The sequence below is a fragment of the Pseudophryne corroboree genome, chromosome 8, assembly GCF_028390025.1.
Source record: "Pseudophryne corroboree isolate aPseCor3 chromosome 8, aPseCor3.hap2, whole genome shotgun sequence".
NCBI classification, from domain to species: Eukaryota; Metazoa; Chordata; class Amphibia; order Anura; family Myobatrachidae; genus Pseudophryne; species Pseudophryne corroboree.
The window spans coordinates 395,447,369-395,453,988 of NC_086451.1; the positions used below are offsets into that span (position 1 = coordinate 395,447,369).

The 6,620-nt window shown below is 44.8% G+C and overlaps 1 protein-coding gene across 5 annotated transcripts in view; it reads right to left on the reverse strand.

Moving 5' to 3' along the window:
* The window catches only part of LOC134949265 (cytochrome P450 2A13-like), a 94,266-nt gene extending 87,935 nt beyond the window's left edge, over window positions 1-6,331 (reverse strand). For 2 of the 5 annotated variants that reach the window (XM_063937759.1, XM_063937754.1), the window contains exons 1-4: window positions 6,288-6,331; window positions 5,896-5,968; window positions 5,743-5,814; window positions 5,543-5,643 (exon numbers count right to left, since the gene is read on the reverse strand). The gene's annotated coding sequence lies outside the window, so the exon portion shown is untranslated. The remainder of the gene's footprint in view (window positions 1-5,542; window positions 5,644-5,742; window positions 5,815-5,895; window positions 5,969-6,287) is intronic. The other 3 variants (XM_063937755.1, XM_063937756.1, XM_063937757.1) reach the window with 3 other exon arrangements.
* Window positions 6,332-6,620: the final 289 nt, after the last annotated feature.

Genomic DNA, 6,620 nt, shown 5'->3' on the forward strand with positions numbered 1-6,620 from the left:
AGCGACCCTAGTGGCCGACACAAACACCTGGCCCATCTAGGAGTGGCACTGCAGTGTCACGCAGGATGGCCCTTCCAAAAAACCCTCCCCAAACAGCACATGACGCAAAGAAAAAAAGAGGCGCAATGAGGTAGCTGTGTGAGTAAGATAAGCGACCCTAGTGGCCGACACAAACACCGGGCCCATCTAGGAGTGGCACTGCAGTGTCACGTAGGATGGCCCTTCCAAAAAACACTCCCCAAACAGCACATGACGCAAACAAAAATGAAAGAAAAAAGAGGTGCAAGATGGAATTGTCCTTGGGCCCTCCCACCCACCCTTATGTTGTATAAACAGGACATGCACACTTTAACCAACCCATCATTTCAGTGACAGGGTCTGCCACACGACTGTGACTGAAATGACGGGTTGGTTTGGACCCCCACCTAAAAAGAAGCAATTAATCTCTCCTTGCACAAACTGGCTCTACAGAGGCAAGATGTCCACCTCATCATCATCCTCCGATATATCACCGTGTACATCCCCCTCCTCACAGATTATCAATTCGTCCCCACTGGAATCCACCATCTCAGCTCACTGTGTACTTTGTGAAGGCAATTGCTGCTGGTCAATGTCTCCACGGAGGAATTGATTATAATTAATTTTAATGAACATCATCTTCTCCACATTTTCTGGATGTAACCTCGTACGCCGATTGCTGACAAGGTGAGCGGCGGCACTAAACACTCTTTCGGAGTACACACTTGTGGGAGGGCAACTTAGGTAGAATAAAGCCAGTTTGTGCAAGGGCCTCCAAATTGCCTCTTTTTCCTGCCAGTATAAGTACGGACTGTGTGACGTGCCTACTTGGATGCGGTCACTCATATAATCCTCCACCATTCTTTCAATGGTGAGAGAATCATATGCAGTGACAGTAGACGACATGTCCGTAATCGTTGTCAGGTCCTTCAGTCCGGACCAGATGTCAGCATCAGCAGTCGCTCCAGACTGCCCTGCATCACCGCCAGCGGGTGGGCTCGGAATTCTGAGCCTTTTCCTCGCACCCCCAGTTGCGGGAGAATGTGAAGGAGGAGATGTTGACAGGTCGCGTTCCGCTTGACTTGACAATTTTCTCACCAGCAGGTCTTTGAACCCCAGCAGACTTGTGTCTGCCGGAAAGAGAGATCCAAGGTAGGCTTTAAATCTAGGATCGAGCATGGTGGCCAAAATGTAGTGCTCTGATTTCAACAGATTGACCACCCGTGAATCCTTGTTAAGCGAATTAAGGGCTCCATCCACAAGTCCCACATGCCTAGCGGAATCGCTCCGTGTTAGCTCCTCCTTCAATGTCTCCAGCTTCTTCTGCAAAAGCCTGATGAGGGGAATGACCTGACTCAGGCTGGCAGTGTCTGAACTGACTTCACGTGTGGCAAGTTCATAGGGCATCAGAACCTTGCACAATGTTGAAATCATTCTCCACTGCGCTTGAGACAGGTGCATTCCACCTCCTATATCGTGCTGAATTGTATAGGCTTGAATGGCCTTTTGCTGCTCCTCCAACCTCTGAAGCATATAGAGGGTTGAATTCCACCTCGTTACCACTTCTTGCTTCAGATGATGGCAGGGCAGGTTCAGTTGTTTTTGGTGGTGCTCCAGTCTTCTGTACGTGGTGCCTGTACGCCGAAAGTGTCCCGCAATTCTTCTGGCCACCGACAGCATCTCTTGCACACCCCTGTCGTTTTTTAAAAAATTCTGCACCACCAAATTCAAAGTATGTGCAAAACATGGGACGTGCTGGAATTTGCCCATATTTAATGCACACACAATATTGCTGGCGTTGTCCGATTCCACAAATCCACAGGAGAGTCCAATTGGGGTAAGCCATTCCGCGATGATCTTCCTCAGTTGCCGTAAGAGGTTTTCAGCTGTGTGCGTATTCTGGAAAGCGGTGATACAAAGCGTAGCCTGCCTAGGAAAGAGTTGGCGTTTGCGAGATGCTGCTACTGGTGCCGCCGCTGCTGTTCTTGCGGCGGGAGTCCATACATCTACCCAGTGGGCTGTCACAGTCATATAGTCCTGACCCTGCCCTGCTCCACTTGTCCACATGTCCGTGGTTAAGTGGACATTGGGTACAACTGCATTTTTTAGGACACTGGTGAGTCTTTTTCTGACGTCCGTGTACATTCTCGGTATCGCCTGCCTAGAGAAGTGGAACCTAGATGGTATTTGGTAACGGGGGCACACTGCCTCAATAAATTGTCTAGTTCCCTGTGAACTAACGGCGGATACCGGACGCACGTCTAACACCAACATAGTTGTCAAGGCCTCAGTTATCCGCTTTGCAGCAGGATGTTTGCTGTGATATTTCATCTTCCTCGCAAAGGACTGTTGGACAGTCAATTGCTTACTGGAAGTAGTACAAGTGGGCTTACGACTTCCCCTCTGGGATGACGATCGACTCCCAGCAGCAACAACAGCAGCGCCAGCAGCAGTAGGCATTACACTCAAGGATGCATCGGAGGAATTTCAGGCACGAGAGGACTCGTCAGAATTGCCAGTGACATGGCCTGCAGGACTTTTGGCATTCCTGGGTAAGGAGGAAATTGACACTGAGGGAGTTGGTGGGGTGGTTTGTGTGAGCTTGGTTACAAGAGGAAGGGATTTACTGGTCAGTGGACTGCTTCCGCTGTCACCCAAAGTTTTTGAACTTGTCACTGACTTATTATGAATGCGCTGCAGGTGACGTATAAGGGAGGATGTTCCGAGGTGGTTAACGTCCTTACCCCTACTTATTACAGCTTGACAAAGGCAACACACGGCTTGACACCTGTTGTCCGCATTTCTGTTGAAATACTTCCACACCGAAGAGCTGATTTTTTTGGTATTTTCACCAGGCATGTCAATGGCCATATTCCTCCCACGGACAACAGGTGTCTCCCCGGGTGCCTGACTTAAACAAACCACCTCACCATCAGAATCCTCCTGGTCAATTTCCTCCCCAGCGCCAGCAACACCCATATCCTCCTCATCCTGGTGTACTTCAACACTGACATCTTCAATCTGACTATCAGGAACTGGACTGCGGGTGCTCCTTCCAGCACTTGCAGGGGGCGTGCAAATGGTGGAAGGCGCATGCTCTTCACGTCCAGTGTTGGGAAGGTCAGGCATCGCAACCGACACAATTGGACTCCCCTTGTGGATTTGGGATTTCGAAGAACGCACAGTTCTTTGCGGTGCTTTTGCCAGCTTGAGTCTTTTCATTTTTCTAGCGAGAGGCTGAGTGCTTCCATCCTCATGTGAAGCTGAACCACTAGCCATGAACATAGGCCAGGGCCTCAGCCGTTCCTTGCCACTCCGTGTGGTAAATGGCATATTGGCAAGTTTACGCTTCTCCTCCGACAATTTTATTTTAGGTTTTGGAGTCCTTTTTTTACTGATATTTGGTGTTTTGGATTTTACATGCTCTGTACTATGACATTGGGCATCAGCCTTGGCAGACGACGTTGCTGGCATTTCATCGTCTCGGCCATGACTAGTGGCAGCAGCTTCAGCACGAGGTGGAAGTGGATCTTGATCTTTCCCTAATTTTGGAACCTCAACATTTTTGTTCTCCATATTTTAATAGGCACAACTAAAAGGCACCTCAGGTAAACAATGGAGATGGATGGATACTAGTATACTTATGGATGGACTGCCGAGTGCCGACACAGAGGTAGCTACAGCCGTGGACTACCGTACTGTGTCTGCTGCTAATATAGACTGGATGATAATGAGATGAAATCAATATATATGTATATATAATATCACTAGTACTGCAGCCGGACAGGTATATATTATATATTTATTATGTAATGACTGATGACGGACCTGCTGGACACTGTCAGCTCAGCAGCACCGCAGACTGCTACAGTAAGCTACTATAGTAGTATGTATAAAGAAGAAAGAAAAAAAAAACAACCACGGGTAGGTGGTATACAATTATGGATGGACTGCCGAGTGCCGACACAGAGGTAGCTACAGCCGTGGACTACCGTACTGTGTCTGCTGATAATATAGACTGGATGATAATGAGATGAAATCAATATATATGTATATATAATATCACTAGTACTGCAGCCGGACAGGTATATATATTTATTATGTAATGACCGATGACGGACCTGCTGGACACTGTCAGCTCAGCAGCACCGCAGACTGCTACAGTAAGCTACTATAGTAGTATGTATAAAGAAGAAAGAAAAAAAAAACAACCACGGGTAGGTGGTATACACTTATGGATGGACTGCCGAGTGCCGACACAGAGGTAGCTACAGCCGTGGACTACCGTACTGTGTCTACTGATAATATAGACTGGATGATAATGAGATGAAATTAATATATATGTATATATAATATCACTAGTACTGCAGCCGGACAGGTATATATATTTATTATGTAATGACTGATGACGGACCTGCTGGACACTGTCAGCTCAGCAGCACCGCAGACTGCTACAGTAAGCTACTATAGTAGTATGTATAAAGAAGAAAGAAAAAAAAAACAACCACGGGTAGGTGGTATACAATTATGGATGGACTGCCGAGTGCCGACACAGAGGTAGCTACAGCCGTGGACTAACGTACTGTGTCTGCTGATAATATAGACTGGATGATAATGAGATGAAATCAATATATATATGTATATATAATATCACTAGTACTGCAGCCGGATAGGTATATATTATATATTTATTATGTAATGACTGATGACGGACCTGCTGGACACTGTCAGCTCAGCAGCACCGCAGACTGCTACAGTAAGCTACTGTAGTAGTATGTATAAAGAAGAAAGAAAAAAAAAAAACACGGGTAGGTGCTAGGTGGTATACAATATTATATATATATTATATACAATTATATATATATATATATAATATATATTAAACTCATAAACTGGTGGTGATTATTAAACTGGTGGTCAGGTCACTGGTCACACTATCAGCAACTTGCAAGTAGTACTCCTGAGTCCTAAGCAGACAATCACAATATATATTATACTGGTGGTCAGTGTGGTCACAAACAATGGCAGTGTGGCTGGCACTCTGGCAGCAAAAGTGTGCACTGTACGTTATATGTACTCCTGAGTCCTGAGTCTTGCTCTCAGACTCTAGCTGCTCCCCACTGTCAGTGTCTCCCCCACAAGTCAGATAATACAGTCACACTATCTCTCTCTATCACTTCAGCAAGTACTAGTAGTAGTAGTACTCCTCCTAATGCTCCCCAAATTACTACTGTGTCTCTCTCTGTCTCACTCTCTTCTCGAATCTCTATAAACGGAGAGGACGCCAGCCACGTCCTCTCCCTATGAATCTCAATGCACGTGTGAAAAATGGCGGCGACGCGCGGCTCCTTATATAGAATCCGAGTCTCGCGAGAATCCGACAGCGTGATGATGACGTTCGGGCGCGCTCGGGTTTACCGAGCAAGGCGGGAAGATCCGAGTCGCTCGGACCCGTGTAAAAAAACCTGAAGTTCGGGCGGGTTCGGATTCCGAGGAACCGAACCCGCTCATCTCTAGAACATACCTTAAAGATAGTTATTCGAGATTCCTTTGTGGAGCTCCTTATTCGAACTATTGATTGATGTTCCCTTTGGAGGTACTGGCAGTCAGGTTTTGACAAATTGCCTGGAGAAAGGAAAATTCATATATGTACCAGATGTCAGAGGAGAGGTCTATACTATTGGTTTTAATATTTACCAATGACCTAGTCCGTTAAGCACATACCTGAATAAGATATCCAGATCTTGTATTTAAGACTGTTTCTGATTCAGGTATTGGCCCGTATATAAAATACTTCTAAAAGGATCAGAATTTAATTAATTATTTGACTATTAGTCATTTAGAGATCATATTCAGAGCATAAATGGATGTACATACCCCAAAAATATATAGCTCATTTGACAATCACAACGCAATGTAACTTCCTCAGTAAAGCTCACAGAATGGATCTCTTAGAAAATAGAGACATTGTCACTGATTAAAGGGTGTACACTTTAAACAGAAAAAAATCTCAGTGGTAATTGCCTTCTAGAGATCATATAAATAAAGAAATTATAATCATAGTAATTAATTAAAGCTTCCAAGAAATAAAAATAATATACAGAGACATTAATACTGTTTGAAAGGGACACTATTCCATAATTGACAACATCAGTTATAATTAACTTCTGAAGATCAAATGAACAAGAAGATTCCATCCATAATGATTAAATGAAGCCTCCAAAAACAAAGCAAGCAGAGAAAATAAAAAAAATATAATGTGAACTCACCCTGAGAGATTTTGGCTGTGTGTGGAAGTGGCAGAGTGAAGCAGTAATTACTACAGCTGCTATTTAAGTTGCTCCCACAGTTACATCACTTCCTTTAATTAGGGACAACTTAGAAGTTAAACAACTTCAAATAAATGGTTAAACTTCGTGTATGTAGATGCACTAAACGTTACTTTAGTTATAATTAGAGATGTGCACTTGAAATTTTTCGGGTTTTGTGTTTTGGTTTTGGGTTCGGTTCCGCGGCCGTGTTTTGGGTTCGACCGCGTTTTGGCAAAACCTCACCGAATTTTTTTTGTCGGATTCCGGTGTGTTTTGGATTCGGGTGTTTTT